The sequence below is a fragment of the Salmo salar genome, chromosome ssa16, assembly GCF_905237065.1.
Source record: "Salmo salar chromosome ssa16, Ssal_v3.1, whole genome shotgun sequence".
Taxonomy (NCBI): domain Eukaryota; kingdom Metazoa; phylum Chordata; class Actinopteri; order Salmoniformes; family Salmonidae; genus Salmo; species Salmo salar.
The window spans coordinates 68,618,800-68,640,493 of record NC_059457.1 but is presented as its reverse complement, the minus strand read 5'-3'; positions in this window follow the sequence as shown (position 1 = coordinate 68,640,493).

Genomic DNA, 21,694 nt, shown 5'->3' with positions numbered 1-21,694 from the left:
CCTTCCAGAAGGACAACCATCTCTGCAGCACTCCACCAATCAGGCAATTATGGTAGAGTGGCCAGACAGAAGCCACTGCTCAGTAAAAGGCACATGACAGCCCGCTTGGAGTTTGGCACCTAAAGACTCTCAGACCATGAGAAACAAGATTCTCTGGTCTGTTGAAACCAAGATTGAACTCTTTGGCCTGAATGTCAAGCATTACGTCTGGAGGAAACCTGGCACCATCCCTACGGTGAAGCATGGTGGTACCAGCATCATGCTGTGGGGATGTTTTTTCAGTGGCAAGGACTGGGACACTAGTCAGGATCGAGGGAAAGATGAACGGAGCAAAGTACAGAGAGATCCTTGAGGAAAACCTGCTTCAGAGCGCTCAGGACCTCAGACTGGGGCAAAGGTCCACCTTCCAACAGGACAACGACCCTAAGCACACAGCCAAGACAACGCAGGAATGGCTTCGGGACAAGTCTCTGAATTTCCTTGAGTGGCCCAGCCAGAGCCTAGACTTGAACCCGATCGAACATCTCTGGAGAGACCTGAAAATAGCTGTGCAGCAATGTTCCCTATCCAACCTCACAGAGCTTGAAAGGATCTGCAGAGAATAATGCGTGAAACTACCCAAATACAGGTGTGCCAAGCTTGTAGCGTCATAACCAAAAGGACTAGAGGCTGTAATCGCTGCCAAATGAGCTTCAACAAAGTACTGAGTAAAGGGTCTGAATACTTATGTAAATGTGATATTTCAGTTGTTTATTTTCTATAATAATTTCTAAAAACCTGTTTTTGCTTTGTCATCATGGGGTATTGTGTGTAGATTGATTGTCACGTTCTGACCAGTAAAGGGGTCATTTGTTATTGTAGTTTGGTCAGGACGTGGCAGGGGGGTATTTGTTTTATGTGGTTCGGGGTGTGTGTTTATGTAGAGGGGTGTTTGTTTAGAGTTTCCGGGGTTTTGGTCTATGTTCTATGTTAGTGTATTTCTATGTTCAAGTCTAGTCTATCTATTTCTATGTTTACGTTATTGGGATTGGGCCTTCAATTGGAGGCAGCTGTTCCTCGTTGCCTCTGATTGAAGGTCCTATGTATAGGGGTGTGTTTGTTATGGGAATTGTGGGAGGTTGTTTGTGCATAGCTGTGTGTAGCCTGCATTACTGTTTGTCGTCCGTTCGTTTTCTTGTTTTGTTTGATAAATGTTCTAAATAAAGTTAAAATGAGCACTCAACCCGCTGCGCCTTGGTCCACTTCCTACGACGACCGTTACATTGATGAGGAAAAAAACTATTTAATCAATTTCAGAATAAGGCTGTAATGTAACAAAATGTTGAAAGGGCTCTGGATACTTTCCGAATGCACTGTACATATGAATCATTGTTTATACATTATTGCGTACAGATTTTGTTCCAGTCCATTGTGACTTTAATAAATTCAGTAGAAACTACCCATATGGATCACTAACATGTATTGTTCCCAAACACTGAATCATAACCAATGGAAAGCAAGAAAAACACAAATAATTTACATCCTGGAAAACCAGAAACAGGGCTGAGGGCACACTCACTAAAAAAAGTATACATTGGTCTATCGTGTTTTGCTCATATAACTGATTTGTAATTACAATTAGCAGTAAATTAAGGTCGCACAAAAGACTGTGCATTGCCTGGCTGCTCTCCCAAAAGGATTATGAGAATCCATGACCATGTTAGATGGGAAAAAGTGGCCCTGAGTCATACTTAATTACACCATAAGTGAATTTGTCCAAATACTTATGACTTCTTCACATGGGGGCGACTAGATACATTAAGTCAGTGGTAGGCAACCCTGTACCTGGAGTGTTGCAGGTACTGCAGGATTTTGTTCCAACTACGCACCACACCTGACCAACTGAGCTAATTGATAAGTTCAATGACTGCCTAAATTCAACACACCTGGTCTTCCAGGTCAGTTAAGTCAAAAACATGAAGGGCCTGCGACACTCCAGTATCCAGGAATGCCTACCCCTGCATTGAGTGCTTATCCTTAAACAGATATGTATGAAAATAAAAGGTGACATTCTGTACTGCTGCCTCATATGAAACATTTGAGCTCAAATCCAAAATGCTGGAGTGTAGAGCCAATCCCAACTTTTACTGTGTCGCCTACAGCAGGGGATCCCAAACTTTTTCCACTCGGGGCCCCCCCTTCCAGCATTGGGGAACATCCCGAGCCGCCCCCTGCACGCGTGTGCACGCACCACGTCTATTTCTATGGCCACAAGCACTGTTCATGACACAAACTGTTCACATCCCTCTTGTTGGTGGAGAGAATTCTGCAGGTTTAATGCTTATTTCCTGCAGTTCTACACATTTTGTCACGGGGTGCAAAGAACATTTTGCACTTTAAATGCACATTTTCTTGCAATTCTATACATTTTGCCATGTCTAATGTGTATTCATGTGATATTTGAGTGACAAAAAAATTACAACAATATCTATGGGCAAAAAAAAAATACGAAATAAAAAACGTCAGCTGACATGGACTAGTTGATCTGGACATTTCTGACAAGTTATAAATAGCTCTCTAAGGTCTACAATGACTCACATGACAAGAGGAACTGTTGATGCACTACCCAATTTCGAAATGGCACCTTGTGCATTCTACCATTACAACTTTCAAGAGTAAGTTTAAAGCCGGACTGAGTTCTGCACCCACCCCCCTGCCGACCCCTCACGCCGCCCCCATTCAGAAACAGTCGTGTAGCAAGGTTGTCTAGATACGTCCCTCTTTATAACCTTCTGTTTCCTGAGGGCACCTGGGTACCCAAATGGCCACTGTGAGTGTGTTATTGAGTGGCCCTTTGCCTGTTGGAAAAAAAAGAGGCTGGGTATACTCCAACTTTGACGTGGCATAATGAAAACATAAAGGTTTAATACATAACTGCTCCAAAACAGAAATAAACAGAGAGAATGGCTGTATTTCACAATGTTACACACTTTACCAATTCCACACTTCAGTTAGATGTCTTGCAGCTCCAGAAAACGTGAATTCAAGCAACAAGTGTAACTCCAAGGCTGTCTACAACGCAACATTAAGCTGCAGAAATTAGATGCTGCACACCTGTCAGTCCACTAGAATCGGCCCCAGAACTCTGCTACTGTAGCTCTTCGTTAGCGAAGGTATATCTAGAATAATGCCATACCAGTCAGGCCGTTTTGTAAATTGTGTACACAAGCAGAAGTTGAGTAGAAGCACAGTGAGAACAACAAGCTGAAACAAACCCAGACTTGGAAGCCTCTCTCCTTTGTCCTCTCAAGAGACACAAGTGTAAATGTGGCACCATACGGTTCTCACCTCCAATCAATATTTTCCTCCTCACTTGTCGGAGTTGCTGCCTTTTGCAAATTGTTCTCCTGTTTGGCCACCTAATGTCTACTTGTGTACATGTCCCAAAAACATGCAGGCAGAGACTCATCATTTGTCAAAGTGTCATCGACTTTTGTGTGTGGGCCAACCTCCCACAGGCTTTCATTGGCCTTTCTGGCTTCTCTCAAATGTGTCTTCTTCTTGATGAACATTGTGACCAATTGTTTCTTGACAAATGTGACTTAACACCTCTTGAGGATACCCTAGGATAGGGGGCGCCACAGCGCATTTTGAAAAAGAATCGTTCCCATTTTCAACTGCCTACTAATCAAACTCAGAAGCTAGGGCATGCATATACTTATTATATATGGATAGAAAACACCCTAAAGTTTCTAAAACTGTTTGAATGGTGTCTGTGAGTATAACAGAACTCAAATGGCAGTCAAAACCCCGAGACCGATTGAAACAGGAAGTGGAATTCAGAATTGTGGACTCGACTTCTCATCTTTCCCTATAAATCACACCGTTAACCATGGTTCAGTGAGCACTTCCTATTGCTTCCACTAGATGTCGCCAGTCTTTTCACAGTGGTTTGAGCCTTATACAGTCGAAACTCAGTGAATGAGACGCGTTGGAAATTGGTCACAGGGGATGGGCCATCACCATTATGACGCCGGCGGCCATGTCTACCCCCACCTTTGGAAACGGTTTTAAAGGCAATGAAATCATCCCCCTCGAGTCTTATTGGCTCTCTTGGTGTTACAGGCCCTGAAGATTAATGTTTTACAACGTTTGACATGTTTGAACGAACCTACAGGCGGGAGAATCTCATTTTATCCGGAACTTCAGCCCTGCGCTTGGAGAGAGCCATAGGACGCGCTACCAACAGCAGGCTAATGGAACGTGAAGTATGGACTTTTTGACCGAAAATACATCTGTTGTGGACCTGGGATGCTTTTTGATGAAGACAACTAAAGGTAGGCGATTATTGACAATATTATACAAGATGAGATGTGACATGCGATTGTTTCCAAGATGGCGCCGAGCTCTGTATATTAGCTCATTTTCTGAGTATCGCATTTCCTTTTATCGCAAAGTGTGATTACCCAGTAAAGTTAATTTAAAATCTGGTATGACAGGTGTTCTCAAGAGATATTCATCTATAAATGTTAGATTGACAATATAAATTTAAAAAATCGTTATCGGATAGTAATTTAGGGAATTGTAGCATTGTTTACCGGGACGCATTTGAGGGGAAATTATTTAGTCAACGTCAGATGCCGATGTAAAATGCTGTTTTTATATATAAATATGACCTTTATTGAACAAAAGAATGCATGCATTGTATAACATGATGTCCTAGGGGTGCCATCTGATGAAGTTTGTAAAAGGTTAGTGCTGCATTTAGCTGTTTTTTGATTATATGTGATGCAAGTGGTTGGTCGGAAAATGGCTATGAAGCTGCTTTTTACGATGGACTCATCTAACATAATCTAATGATTTGCTTTTCCTGTAAAACCTTTTTGAAATCGGACGACGTGGGTCGATTCAGGAGAGGTGTATCTATAAAAAAATATATATATTATTTTTTTTTTTTTTTAAAGTATGATTTTTTTTTATGCTAATTGGCGATATGATTTTTCGCTGGATTTTGATCCCGCTGACGGGATGAGACGCTGGAGAGGTTTTAAGGTCAAATTCTTGACCTACAGTGGGGCCTCCATTCACCGAAATTCACCAACAGGTCTGAAATGTATGACCAAAGCTGACCCAGGCTTGCTACTGAGCTGCACGCATGGAAAAAGTATTCATTGTTGATGCTTCAATGGGAAGACTCCATAGATTTTTTTCCCCCAATCTCCAATGTGGGTCAACTAGTTACAAACCTTGACGTTGGTCTTACCTACATTCATTGACATTCACCGACTGAAGAGACTGAACTATCGACACTAAGGTTCTATGAAAACAAATCTGAAAAAATGTGAGAAGAACATGACAATTTTTTTTAACTTGCTCCAATGTGAGTATCTGTCAATAAAGGCAATATGTAGGTAGCACTTCAATTTACAGTACTGTTTTCAGCGGTATCTGCCTGATATCTACTACAAAAGTATGTGGTATCAATGCCCACATCAACCCACAGTCTGTCCATATACATAAACTATGCATCTGTGTAAACATTGATGTCCCTCTCAACACCAAACTAGTGAGAACCACACCAAACGGAGTATGTTGATATCTCTAAGGAGATTAGGTGCCCACAATGATTATTATCTCTAAATTGTATATGCCAATAAAGGGGAGAGTGTTGATGAAGAATGAACCATTAGCCCTGCATCTGTTATCACCCTGTTAGTTTTCTGGAATCTGTTGGAAGACCCGAGGCTATATCATCGCATGGACCAGCTGTTTCCTCAAAGGTCTTTCCTGGAATTGGAGATTCTAAGTGTGTGTGTGTGTTTGGTTGTACTATCCTTGTGGGGAACAGAAGTCTTCACAAGAATAGTAAAACAAGGAAAAGTTGGAACATTTCGCCAGTCCCCACAAGGAAAAAATGTTATTTTAGGCTTAGGGGTTAGGTGTAGGATTTAGGGTTATGGGTTTGGAGTTAAGGTTAGGGTTAGGTTTAGGGGGAAAAAAATATTTGGAATGGGAATCAATTGTTTGATAGTAAAACAAATGTGTGTGTGTGTTGTGTGCATACTGGTTCCTAGGAAGGACAGGGGAAGAAGAACAGGCGATACCTATAAAACCAGACAAAATAGCTAAACCAGGGATGCAAACTGGTGAGGGCCCAAAAAGGTGACACTTTTTTTTTCACTGAAAAATGTAAATAAAATCCTGCTAGGGGGAAATGCAGGTTTTAACTAATTAAACCACAAATAATATTATCTACATGAACAGTCTCTGTGTGTAAAATAAAAAGTGGTTAATGTAAACCTAACTCACAGCTAAAAAAAATTAAGAAAGCAATCCAATGTTATTTGTTGCCTAGACTTTACTGCAAATGACACTCAAGTCTTGAGAAAAAACAATACACTAACATTGTCACACCCTGATCTGTTTCACCTGTCTTTGTGCTTGTCTCCACCCCCTCCACGTGTTGCCCATCTTCCCAATTATCCCCTGTGTATTTATACCTGTGTTCTCTGTTTTTCTGTTGCCAGTTTGTTTTGTTCGTGAAACCTACCAGCGTTTGTTCCCCTGCTCCTGTCTGTTTCTTGCTCCTGTTTCCTAGTCCTTCCCGGTTTTGACCCTTCTGCCTGCCCTGATCCTGAGCCTTCCTGACGTTCTATACCTTGCCCCACCTCACTAGATTACTGACCCCTGCCTGCCTTTGACCTGTCTTTTGCCTGCCCCTGTATTATAAATAAAATTTTGTTTCTTCGACACTGTCTGCATCTGGGTCATACCTGAAACGTGATAAATATTACAGTTAGACATGACAGCCTTTGTAATAGAATGCTTGTGACCACACACATCTAAATATTGACCTTGGGGGGAAAAAAAACATCTTAAAGTAGAAATAGAATGAAACAAACAGGCATTCTATTTTTGCTCTATTTTAGTGGATCGATCAAGTGCACAAGGCTACATGTGTGCAAAAATAATGTTTAATGTAATAATCCCCACTCACTCACACACAAGTGTTACTGTCAAGTTCAACACAACAAAAGCAATATCTTTGGGCTACACTGCACATTATTACATTGTACACTTTCTGCCTGTGGACATCTGTTCTACAATGTGCCAGCAGAGCATGATACTCTTTGTTGGCATAATTTATCTCTTTCAGGCAGAGAGTACACCTGGCATACCTTTTTTTATCCACTGTATTGAAAAAGTGAGAAAGAGGGAAAGTGTGTGGTGTTCCTTTCACCTCTATAGTGGCATCCAGCTTAAGCCAGGCCCAGCCCATCTGATGTTGTAATGTTAGCTAGCTAACGTTAGCTGTCTGACTTCATTAGCCAGCTAATTTTCACACCATAAACTCAATTAGTTGATCAGTTAAGATGGCTAATGTTGCTCAACATTTATCTGGCTAGCTAATGAAGAATTCGATCCAGCTAGCAAGATACTTAACAATGCTAACAATACTTGTTCCACCACACTTTCTCCCTCACCTCAAACTTTCCTCCCTCACCTCAAATGTTTTATTTTTCGGTTAAAGCTCATGAAGTACGCTTCATCACCTTCTCACCCACGTCTCCATGGTCAAGCTTCTCACCTACCTCTTCGTTATTGTTCAGGGGACGTAACTGTAACTGCTGTAACTGGCAAACTGCCTTTCCACTCTCTGCTGTCTTTCCAGAGCGCCGCTGATGCTGTAAGTAGCAAATTGGTTGTCTCTTCTCTCTTCAGTCGCGTGCTGCATTCTGTTGTTATGTGAACAATTGGCTGAGCTTGATACAGCCAGGATTGCTCCAAACATGCATCACTTTTTGCTTACAGCCAGTAGTGATCCAAAGCCCCCTCCCCGACAAAAAAATAACCTTTTCTCATCAGATCTACAAGAATCACCTATTTCGGATTCAAAACAGTAAATTTTTCCAAAAGATGACTAGTTTGCATCTCTGTAAACACACACAGCTTATGTATCATAACTAAACACACACAGCATATGTATCATAACTAAACACACACAGCTTATGTATCATAGCTAAACACACACAGCTTATGAAACATAGCTAAACACACACAGCTTATGTATCATAGCTAAACACACACAGCTTATGTATCATAGCTAAACACACACCGCTTATGTATCATAGCTAAACACACACAGCTTATGTATCATAGCTAAACACACACAGCTTATGTATCATAACTAAACACCTACAGCTTATGTATCATAACTAAACACACACAGCTTATGTATCATAACTAAACACACACAGCGTATGTATCATAACTAAACACACACAGCTTATGTATCATAACTAAACACACACAGCTTATGTATCATAGCTAAACACACACAGCGTATGTATCATAACTAAACACCTACAGCTTATGTATCATAACTAAACACACACAGCTTATGTATCATAGCTAAACACACACAGCTTATGTATCATAACTAAACACACACAGCTTATGTATCATAGCTAAACACACACAGCTTATGTATCATAACTAAACACACACAGCTTATGTATCATAACTAAACACACACAGCTTATGTATCATAACTAAACACACACAGCTTATGTATCATAGCTAAACACACACAGCTTATGTATCATGCTTTATGTGTCACATCATATCACGTGTCTTTGAACCACAGGTTTATAATATGGTCACGTCTCTCAGTTTGCAAATGAGATATCTAAAATGGGTAAGTCAATAGACACACTGTGCTAGCATTACCCCAGAACACAGTCATACTCAAAATAAAATGAATGCATTCATGGATTGTTGCTTCTCATGCTTGATCTCACTTAGAAGTGAGATCACTTCGGGCCTTCCGAGTGGCACAGAGGTAGGTCTAAGGCACTCCATGCATTACTAGAGGCGTCACTACAGACCTGGGTTTGATCCCGGGTCTGTGTGGCTGGGTTCGGGGTTAAGCGGGCGGGTGTTAAGAAGCTCGGTTAGGCGCGTCATGTTTCGGAGGATGTATGACTCGACCTTTGCCTCCCGAGCCCGTTGGGGAGTCGTAGCGATGAGACAAGATCGAAAATAGTCTACTGTATTCTTACTCAAAAGACTGTTACAGCGTATCTGGTAGGTAGAATAAGACATTTCTGTGTGACTCTGAACGCATACTGCTTTTACTCTACTTTTCTCTGTGCTTCAAAGGCGCTTCATGAGGCAGAGACCCCCGTCAAGACTATTTATAACTCAATCAGCCATGTATTTGTTCCTTTTACTCTTTTTCTAGTGGCACTGCTGATGCTACCAAAGCTGTGAAACCACAAGAGATCTGCCTCTGACGCCTGCATGAAAACAACAGCCGCAGGTGGCGGGGCTCAAAGGAGAATCAGCAGCGAAAATAGATATTTAGCTATACACATAAAGGACCAACTGGTTTGCTTGTCACTGCCCTGTAAAATTCTTTGTCTCGTGGCATTCATCAACGTTTTTCAAATCAAGCTGCCTTTGAGTGTCACCTGTGTAAAATCTCATTCGACACATATCAAAAGACAAGCTTGGCTGGCTCTACAGTATGTTGAATGGATTGGATTGATTTTCAGCTGCAAGCAATTTATATCAGTGATGTAGTAAAGTCACTAAACCTCGAGGCCGAGTCGAGTCCCAGGTCCCCAGTGTTCGAGTCCAAGTCCGAATCCTTTATACTCGAGTCAAGTCACGAGTCGAGTCCCAAGTCCCCAGTGTTCGAGTCCAAGTCCGAGTCCTTTATACTCGAGTCAAGTCACGAGTCGAGTCCCAAGTCCCCAGTGTTCGAGTCCAAGTCCGAGTCCTTTATACTCGAGATACGAGTCAAGTCCCAAGTCCCCAGTTTTCACTACAACACTGATTTATACTGTAGTTTACAGCGCCAGTATTATGTAAAAAAAGATACACAGGAGATGTTCACTGCATAAATTAGAGTGCAGTTATTTTTACAAAATATTTGTTCCATAGCCTGGTCCCAGATCTGTGTGTGCCGTATTGCCAACTCCTTCTCATTGTCATGCCAAACATTTGTTACGCAATTGTCATAGGAGTACAATACAAACAAATCTGGGACCGGGCTATTTGTTCCCCACTTTATGGTACAAATACCGACTTTGCACCTTCCGCAATATCCCTCCAGTGTAGAAATGTGACATGCCCTTTAGATATACCTGTGTAAACGTTTAGTTGGTGAGATTCCAGAGCGACCCTATAATAAGACTAAAATACGATGGGAACCCGTACCAGTCGCCGACAGCAAGGCAAGATGGTGCGGTCACACAAAGGGTCGATTGCTATGGTTTCCAGGCCTAAAGTGGGATGGATTTCAGATGCCTTAAACCTCAGTCTTTAGCCCGAGGGTACTGATGGCATGTTGACCAAACCATGCACAGACAGAAGTAATTTGTTGTTTTGCCACCTATACAATAAAGTGAGTTTCTGTTGAGTTTCATGCTACCTGGTATTGTGATTTGTGGTGGCAATTTTCCGATAGCATGGCCTTGGGTTACAGTGGCATATTGATTGGTTTGAGAGAAGATAAATGCATACAGCCCCACATCTCTTCACGGTAGAGCTCCTTTACGGTGTCCATTTTAGGACACCCTCTGCCTCACTCGTCTTAAAATGGACACCGTACTAAATATCTCAGGAAAAGAGTCACACGGAAAAGCAATAGCAAAATTGCAATTCATTGCATTTTACTGAGCGATGCTCTATATTACTGATGGTGATTACAATTTATGCACTGACTGACAGCTGCATCTTCATCTGTGATTGGGATGAGTAAATCAATAGATTAAGAGAAAAACTCTTACAGAATTGGCAGTTATGAAAATATGTGTGGAATTAACTTGGTAGATTGGATAGGAGAACAGTTCCTAGACAGTGTTTTGTATTGTAGCTTGAAGGACCATCTGAAGGTCCAGCGTTGGAGGGCTGTCTAGGGAGATCAGAACTATGAGTGATGGATCGATTATAAAGAAAAGTCACAGAATGATCTTATGGTCACTATACTTTTGACACCCTCAATTCTCAAAGACATCCCCATATACACTATAACACTCTCTCCTTCACTCCTACAGATAAAACTCTTGAATTATATTGCTGAGTGATATCTGGAACGAAAATATGACCTCCTGTTCATAAACTCGCTAATAATTCAAGGCTGTGTGGTGGAGGCAGCGGTGAGAAAGTCGTAAAGCAAAGACTCTGGGACGTTTCAGTTACAGACAAACAGCATAAATCAGCGGATGGGAAATTACATTGAAATGAAAGGATGACACGGGGGAAATTGCTCCAAATGTTTGCACTCTCCCTGTAAATGCATACAGCATTCAATCAACATTGACCAAGACAGGACACTCAAAAATATGAGTTTTTCTCACCAACGGCCTATTTACACTATGAGTCGATAAGGTAAAGAATCGAAGTGGGCACATAGGAAAAAGGGAAGATAGGAGATAGAAACAATAGATGATAAAGCTTGCTTAGTGGAGAAATACCAAATTTTTGTAATTTGCAAAGTCAATAATATGCATTTTCATTTATTTCTGTTTATCTCCAACTCCTTAAAACTGTTTTTATGACATGAATATTGCATAAGGAAAATGATCCCTGACATATCCCCAAAACCTTGATCGATTTCATTTGGAATACTGAGATGTGCAGTTATAACCTATGACACCAGTTGGTAGCAGACTCCAGGCATTAAAGGGGAAGGACATATGATGAGCTTCCTGTTCCTGTACGGCTGACAATAATGAATATTAATGACAAATGAAAAATGCATTAGTCTGGGAGATGTTGGGTCTGCTATGTAATGTTTTTCCATGGGAGCTGAGAGGAGCCAAAGATGCCCTGTGGTAGTGGGGCAAAGAATAGAACATAAACCAAGGGGTGTCTTGTCTCCACCACTGTGTGGCTAGTCTGCTAGCAGGACAGGGTTTTAGATAATAATGTAGTCACAATGACCTAACACAACACTATCAGAATATTTCAGGATTATTCTTTTTTTTCCCCTTCATCATTTTACCAGTTTGTCCCACTGAGATAAAAAGGGGGATTTTTTTTAAGGACAAAAAGTGAATGTTTGAGACTAAACTGCTTTGAAACTGTAACGATGTGCGCTGAGAGTCGGGAAGCCAGTTCAGGGAGTGAGTGTTTTAATAAATAAATGAAACATAATACAAAACAAGAAACACGAACAACGCACAGACAGGAAACAGAAACAATGACGCCTGGGGAAGGAAACAAAGGGAGTGACAAACTCAGCAAAAAAATAAATGTCCCTTTTTCAGGACCCTGTCTTTCAAAGATAATTCGTAAAAATCCAAATAACTTCACAGATCTTCATTGTAAAGGGTTTAAATACTGTTTCCCATGCTTGTTCAATGAACCATAAACAATTAATGAACATGCACCTGTGGAATGGTCGTTAAGACACTAACAGCTTACAGACGGAAGGCAATTAAGGTCACAGTTATGAAAACTTAGGACACTAAAGAGGCCTTTCTACTGACTCAGAAAAACACCAAAAGAAAGATGCCCAGGGTCCCTGCTCCTCTGCGTGAACGTGCCTTTAGGCACGCTGCAAGGAGACATGAGGACTGCAGATGTGGCCAGGGCAATAAATTGCAATGTCCGTACTGTGAGACGCCTAAGACAGCACTACAGGGAGACAGGACGGACAGCTGATCCACCTCTGGCCTGCTGGCCCCCCTACCTCTGAGGAAGCACAGTTCCCGCTCAGCCCAGTAAAAACTGTTCGCTGCTCTGGCACCCCTATGGTGGAACAAGCTCCCTCACGACGCCAGGACAGCGGAGTCAATCACCACCTTCCGGAGACACCTGAAACCCCACCTCTTTAAGGAATACCTAGGATAGGATAAAGTAATCCTTCTAACCCCCCCCCCCTAAAAGATATAGATGTACTATTGTAAAGTGGTTGTTCCACTGGATATCATAAGGTGAATGCACCAATTTGTAAGTCGCTCTGGATAAGAGCGTCTGCTAAATGACTTAAATGTAATGTAAATGTAAATGTCCTCGCAGTGGCAGACCACGTGTAACAACACCTGCACAGGATCGGTACATCCAAACATAACACCTGCGAGACAGGTACAGGATGGCAACAACACCTGCCCGAGTTACACCCGGAACACACAATCCCTCCATCAGTGCTCAGACTGTCCGCAGAGAGGCTAGACTGAGGACTTGTAGGCCTGTTGTAAGGCAGGTCCTCACCAAACATCACTGGCAACATAGTCGCCTATGGGCACAAATCCACCGTCGCTGGACCAGACAGGACTGGCAAAAAGTGCTCTTCACTGACAAGTCGCGGTTATGTCTCACCAGGGATGATGGTCGGATTCGCGTTTATCGTCGAAGGAATGAGCGTTACACCGAGGCCTGTACTCTGGAGCGGGATCGATTTGGAGGTGGAGGATCCGCTATGTTCTGGGGCGGTATGTCACAGCATCATCGGACTGAGCTTGTTGTCATTGCAGGCAATCTCAACGCTGTGCGTTACAGGGAAGGCATCCTCCTCCCTCATGTGGTACCCTTCTTGCAGGCTCATCATGACCCTCCAGCATGACAATGCCACCAGCCATACTGCTTGTTCTGTACATGATTTCCTGCAAGACAGGAATGTCAGTGTTCTGCCATGGCCAGCAAAGAGCCCGGATCTCAATCCCATTGAGCACGTCTGGGACCTGTTGGATCGGAGGGTGAGGGCTAGGGCTATTCCCCCGAGAAATATCCGGGAACTTGGAGGTGCCTTGGTGGAAGAGTGGGGTAAGATCTCACAGCAAGAACTGGCAAATCTGGTGCAGTCCATGAGGAGGAGATGCACTGCAGTACTTAATGCAGCTGGTGGCCACACCAGATACTGACTGTGACTTTTGATTTTGACCCCCCCTTTGTTCAGGGACACATTATTCCATTTCTGTTAGTCACATGTCTGTGGAACTTGTTCAGTTTATGTCTCAGTTGTTGAATCTTGTTATGTTCATATAAATATTTACACATGTTAAGTTTGCTGAAAATAAACGCAGTTGACAGTGAGAGGACGTTTCTTTTTTTGCTGAGTTTATATAGGGCAGGTAATCAAGGAAGTGATGGAGTCCAGGTGAGTGATGACACGTGAGTGATGCGTGTAACGATGGTAACAGGTGTGCGCCATAACGAGCAGCGTGGTGACCAAGAGGCCGGAGAGGGAGCACACGTGACAGAAACGATCAGCAGTGTGGTGCTGCAGATTTGAATCATCAGTTAACCATCCACATAGCTTACATAGAGGTATTGTTTACCTATAGTAGTAATTCATGCATGCTTGTGTGAAGTGATTATTTAGCAGAGAGCATAGATCATTAGTGGTCTTTGAAAACTGAAAAACTCAGGGACTTAAAAGTGCCAATTAGCGGAATCAGATGATTAAATTGATACACCACTGACTAAGTGACTTATTTGTCATATAAACAAAGCCACAACCAATGCAATGTACTTTCTTCAAACCAAGTGTTTGATCTAAAATGCCACCAGCTATGCTTCGGAAGGTGAAGATTGAATCATCCAACACCCGTGGCGAGTGGAGCGAAGATTAGCCAATCGCCAAGCGGCACTGACAATTACAGACACCACCTGCGGATTTGGAGAGATGGGGGGGCGGCACGGAGAACAGAAGGCTACAGAGACTGGTAGAACTCCCCTTAGAAACAAACAGGGAAAATAAAGCCCACTAAACTCGATTGACTTTGAATTAACTCGTATGATAGACTCTGAGCCCCTACAGTGAAGTATTTGATTGAGAACTGGGTGTGTTCTTTTTCATGAATACCAAATCAAGGACAAAAATACTCCCTCCTTAGTTTATAATTGGTTTGAATATGTGCATCATACTTGATGTGGGAAAATTGAATCCAAACTGATTGAATCAAATTCAACTCTCAGTTGGGTACTGTATGTTTCTGGATTAGCATTCAGAGTGGTTTGCCACAGGTACTGTAGGCTACCTGAAGAGTTTCTATTGTCAGATATACACTGTGTACAAAACATTAGCAACACCTTCCTAATATTGAGTTGCACTCCCTTTTGCCTTTAGAACAGCCTCATTTCGTAGAGGCATGGACTCTACAAGGTGTCAAAAGTTCTTGACACACTCAAACCGGTGAGCTTGTCATCTACTACCGTACCCCGTTCAAAGGCACATAAATCTTTTGTCTTGCCCATTCTCCCTCTGAATGGCACACATACTCAATCCATGTCTCAATTATCTCAAGACTTGAAAATCATTTAACCTGTCTCCTCCCCTTCATCTACACAAGCATTTCGTTACACCCGCAGTAACATCTGCCAAGTATGTGTATGTGACCAATACATTTGATTTTATTTGATTTACACTGATTTAAGTGGATTTCACAAGTGACATCAATAAGGGATCATAGCTTTCACCTGGATTCAACTCGTCAGTCTATGGTATGGAGAGAGCAGGTGTTCCTAATGTTTTGTACACTCAGTGTGGAACACACAGACTACACCATTCAGGGTTGGGGCCAATTACATTTCCGTTTGGTCAATTCAGGAAGTAAACTGAAATTCTAATCTCAAAATTGAAACTTCCCTAATTGAAAATCACTTCCTCGTTCATAAAGAATTGACCCCCATCCCTGACCTCAACGCCAAATGACCATCGTCAGGGAGTTCACTATTAAGATTTGAAGCAAAATAGAAGGTTAAAACGTGTAGAGAGAGAGAGAGAGACATTCCGGATGAGGTACTACTGTATTGCATACACGATGGCACGAAAAAATGATTCCCTGTGCCAAACTTCATAGTAGTCCCTCGTGAACTACACGCTCAGCAGTCTAAATAAAAGATGATCCTCTTGAAAGGTTTGGTGCTCCAAGGGCGGGCTGTTCCCTCTGCCTTAGTAGTAACTTTCCTGCAGTTCTGTCCCAACAAGGAAACTTCATGTGCAGGACTCTCACTCCAAGACCCATAGTTATTTTCCACTGGAGGCACATGCAGGGAAATCTCCCGTAAAGACACAAGCAGCATACAAGCCTGATACTGTAACCTCCTTTTCATCCACTCTAATCCAGAGCTATCGCTGTGTGTGTGCAGACTGCAGAATTGTATCAGATTACGACTGTTGTAGTTAACACACACTAAACCAGTTCCTAATGTCTGTCTGTGTGTGTGTGTCTCTGTGTCTCTGTGTGTGTATGTGTGTCTGTGTGTGCGTGTGTGTTTGTGTGTGTGGAAATGCATTGTGCTGAGCTTTAATGGGAGGCAGGAATAGCTGAGAGGGCTTCCTATGTTTTCCTACTAACATTTCACACAAGGTTAATATGTTCCATTAGGGTTCATATGTTCCATTAGGTATAAAAAAAAATAAGAGAAAATATTGAAATAATAAATGGTGAAAAATAAATCATAAGGAATAAGGTTTTGAAGTGTATGTCCTATATCTAGACAGATATCTCTAGCTTAAATTGACCGATTTTTACAGGGATTTTTTTAATTATGTTACTTCGATTGATGCAAGGGTGTGTCAAGAGACTCTAGGGGGTTAAAAATATATTTTTTAAATTTTATTTATTTAACTAGGCAAGTCAGTTAAGGACAAATTCTTATTTATAATGACGGCCTACCCCAGCCGAACCCGGACGACACTGGGCCAATTGTGCGCCGCCCTATGGGACTCCCAAACACGTCCGGATGTGATACAGCCTGGAATCGAACCAGGGACAGTAATGACGCCTCTTGCACTGAGATGTAGTGCCTTAGACCGCTGCGCCACAATAAATGGATTTTCAACAAATTTGATGTGTACATTTCTATCAGGAAATGTTCACTACTTCCACTATCAGGAGCAGTAGTACAAATACAGTTAAGTGTGAACTCTAATCAGAAGTCACCACTTTCCCTTCTCCTTTGATTGGATGGTTGATATGCAATCACCAATCAGTCACAAAGGTTTGAAATTCCGTACCAAAATCACCTTGGGCCACATACGTGTCCTGGTAGTTGGGGTAAGTGGAAAGTGGTTTCATGAGCTACACAAAATACATACATACACAAAAGTAGAGACACTGATGCAAAGGGATCATATTTACATATGATACATACCTATAAGGAAAGCACCAATAATACTGTTCCCGCTATTATCCTAATGATGACTCTTTACAGCTAAATATCTGGAAGTAGAGGCTGGAAATTTGCCATTGTGATTACAAGTGGGTGTGTGGTGCACAACTCTACATTTCTATCTTTGGGAAATGGAAGAAAGCGTAGAAATAATTAAGGGGTGAGAAGCTCGTGTTAATTGCCTGCTTTGTGGGTGACACAGCTGTGTTGCCGAAAAGCTTGGTGTGTTTGGCAGCCAACCAGGTCTGTGTCGTGTTCATTATTGCACACCGTAGCAAAATGTTTTGCAATGGAAAACAAAAATACGTTTTTCTTATTGGACGAGTTCAGGTAGTCCCTCCCTGTTTCTTTTCTTTTTTTTCTTCTCGTTTGGTGCCTTGAATACGACCCTGGTTTTCCGTCCCCAGGAAACCTTATCGCTCATTCCTGTACGGCAGATAAATGAGCAAATCCTCTTCCACTGACACAAGGACACCGGGATATACACACGGTTCGATATAATGGAGGCATTTCAATTCTTCTGTTGTGAAGGAATGCGCCCGGTGAGAATTGCAGGCTTTGCCACCACAATGCTGTTAAAATGTGAATAAGTAATACACAGATGTAGGTGAAGACTGAAAAGAGGACAGTATGCGGGTGTGGAAACGTATTAAAGAGCATGGGTGGCTATTCTTCCTCCTAGGGAGCAGTACACTCCTGTTGGAGCTAGTTCCACCCCTACCATAACACACCTGATTCTACTGATCGGCTGCTCCTCAGCACATTGATTAGATGAATCAGGTGTATTATAGTAAAGATGGGGCAAAAACCTGCACAACCAGCTCTCCAGGAGAAGACTTGGTCGTCCCTGTTATAGGGTGACCTCTTTGGGTGAAATAAATACAGTAAGTATTTGAGTGGAGAGGGGTTGAAGTTATTGAGTGAATACATTACTGCTATTATCCCTGCAACTAGGATGTATACAGGCTTTTCACTCACTAATGATCCATTTGCTGCTAAGGGTTAAGTGAGAGAGAGGAGCTTAACACAAGGCTCATTATAGGGTGTTTCTTCTCACGCATGGTTTATATTTAACCAATAAGGCCCGAGGGGGTGTGGTAAATGACCAATCTACCACAGCTAAGGGCTGTTCTTAAGCGCGACGCAACGCGGAGTGCCTGGATACAGCCCTTAGCCATGCTATATTGGCCATATACCACACACCCCTGTGGTGCCGTATTACTATTATGAACAGGTTACTAACGTAATTAGAGCAGTAACAATAAATGTTTTGTCAAACCCGTGGTATACGGTCTGATATACCACGGCTGTCAGCCAATCAGCATTCAGAGTTTGAACCACCCAGTTTATGAAAACAATATAATCTTACCCAAAAGGTAAGATATATACATAATCAATGATCACTTAATGATCCCTTAATCTCTCCAGTTTCGTCAAACAGTCTAAACAACCTGGTTATCCATCCCGTGAATGCTTTTAGCCCTTAACTCAGCGTTTCCCTAACTCGGCCCTGGGGGCCCCCCTGGGTGCACGTTTTGATTTTAGCCCTAGCGCTTCACAGCTGATTTAAATAATGAACTCATCATCAAGCTTTGATTATTTGAATCAGCTGTGTAGCGCTAGGGAAAAACCTAAATGTGCACCACTTGCAGTCCCCAGGATCGAGTTTGGGAACTGTAGCTGTGTTCTTTATGTTTTTAATGATATGTGTTGCACCCCCACCGATGTGTTGTAAATATGTATTTTTCTTTTTCCGTTTATGAGTAGATTATTTTAAACGTTTTTTTTTTATTGTCTGCAACGTTGTCACTTGTCTGCTTGCAGCACAGTTCATTCCTCCATCTTGGTCAGGTCGTTATTGTAAAAGATAATGTATTCTCAATGACTGACTGTTTGTTGTAATTGTACGGAAGGTTCATCCCGTGCTGCATATAGCTAGTGGTTCAGTAACATAAATACCCAATGAGAGTGCAGGTACTGTACGTTGATGGAGTAGGCTAAATACAAGTCACAATGTTGAATGTTGTCACGGTTGCTCAGTTTCGGCTGTGATTGCATCACAACCACACAGGCTTGTGTTTGATCCATCCACCAAAATCTCCATGCCACCCCCATCCACTGTACCTTCACCACACCCTTCCTTAAACTGAGGCAACACATTTCTCCTCTGACAATCTAGCTTAGCACAAATAATGAATATCTGTCTCTACCAAAAAGGAGGACTAGAAATGAGGAATACCTCTCCCTGAAACAGACACGACTAAAACACAACAACTCTCCCTGCTCAAGTCCCTAAATATAGGGCTTTTATTTTGAAAGGTTTGCCTGGCTTACGTCTGAGAGGGGATGCAGGTTGTCAGACCACCACAATGGCTTCCCCTCCACCACGACAACAAACAACACTCCCTCCCCATATACCTGACAGCTAACCCTGAGCAAATATCAATATTACCTGGCTATGTCCTCCTGTCAACGTGAGGATAAATCACAGTTTACCACATAGTGCATAAAGGCAACGACAGGAACCATTAATGTTGAGTTTTTTTAGGCTCAGGTCACAGAGATGCATCGGAAAAATCTATAATTCCTCTGATCGGTAGTTTATCTGAATTTAGCGCACTCAACTGTAGTAGAAGTGAACCATAGAGATGGATAGAGGGCACACTTTCCACAAAAGACTGTGATGGTGTGATGGCATAGGCAACACCATGGAGGGCTTTCACCATTTTCAAAGAGTTAACTGGGTGGGATTTGCTATGGTTTCTGAGTGATCGGGCAATGATCAACGCATAGTATTCTTCCTCAAATGGGTTTGTCTATACTTTGTAAGAATTGAATCCAGGTCAGTAGGAGGGATCAGCCAATGAAGTATTCTCCTGTTAAAAAAACATTCCAGCGTGACTTGATGTCAGTATATTGCCAATGATGACTTTATGCTTGTTTGAAACACAAAACAAGACAATTGACTACTTTAATATGGAGATAGCCATTCATGGTGCTGCCCATGCTGTCACAGAGCGATTAATGGCAAAGATAAGATGTGCATAATCAATCAATCAACCAATCAAATGTATTTATAAAGCCCTTTTTACATCAGCAGATGTCACAAAGTGCTAAACAAAAATCTAGCCTAAAACCCCAAACAGCAAGCAATGCAAATGTAGAAGCACCATCTATCCATCTCTATGACGTGAGCAGTTAAAAAAAAACGTATAGAGGCAGAGGCCTGGTTTAAATCAGCAAGGGCTACCTGCAGGTCTACAGGTCAAGGTTTGTTGGCCAATCTTACAGTAGCAAGGATTTATAGAACACATCACTATTGAAGTCCCCTGTCAGTCATACCATCTATCAAATGATAATATGAAGATCGGTGTGTGCATTACAGAACAATGTTACTCTAAGCCCTTACATACGGCATCATACTGTACTGTCTTTACCCCATTAGCAAGACATGTATCAATAATGTGAGGAATATATCAAATGTAATATCTGCTGTAGCAGGTAATTCTCTGTTTATTGCATGTGGCAGCAGTGCCTGTGTCCACAATGTATGTACTGTATGGTCAACCAAGTGGGGATGGGTTGAGGGAATCACTTCTGGACACACCCACATATGCACAAACACATGGATAGCTACACACACAGGGCCATATATTTATAGTGTATATATGGCTCTGCACACACACACACACACACTTATTTACTGTGCGCAAAATGCTACGGGTGATAATCTTTTCCTACTCCCGGTCGGTTCCGCTCTATCGCTCCAGTCCGACGATGATCCTGAGAGGATTCTCCAACAGCTGTGCTGTTGTCACTGATATTTGGGCAGATTATGTCCAGGGGGCGTGTACACACACTAGTGTGCACGGTGGGAGTGTACGTCAGCACTCCTGATTAATAACCGACCAGGATGGTGGGTAAAACCCTTGTCTTGATGAGATTGTTTGGGAAAAATGTGACTCGATTCATGGTGTCCACGGCACTCGAGCCATGCAACACGGGGCTGCCACGATGGGCATAGGTTAAGGACTTGTTGAGGTAGGAAATCAGAAATCACCACACGCCACACGTGAACTGTGCAGTAGCCAAACATTGTTAGATAAGCAGTAGCTTCATGCAATGGAACTAGTAGGTCATCGTTTAAACCAATTCCCTCAACCCATCAAATCTCTAAGTAGGGAGTTAATGGTACGCAGGCTACGTACAGTACACAGTATTACTAACACAGTATAATTTCCTGATTTAAACCTTATGAACATCCATCCAACCATGCACACTTCGCCATATGCATGTATTGTAAATACATTCCAGTCAAGGTATGAGGCGAGTGGACATGTCTGAAGTGAAGTAAATTATATGTAACACTAAGCACAAATGTCCCATTGGAGCATTATCATCTCTGTCATCCATGTGGGTGGGTTTGTGGGTAGCCTAGGCAAGCAGGGCAGGCTTTAGGAGAACACTGTAATCTGTAGCCAAGATTAAGCAGGTCCTATGTGCTTAATCCCTGAGCAGAGCACACTCTGATGAAACCCCAGCAGGCTAAATCAGGGCCAAATAATCCCACATCCCAATGAATGCA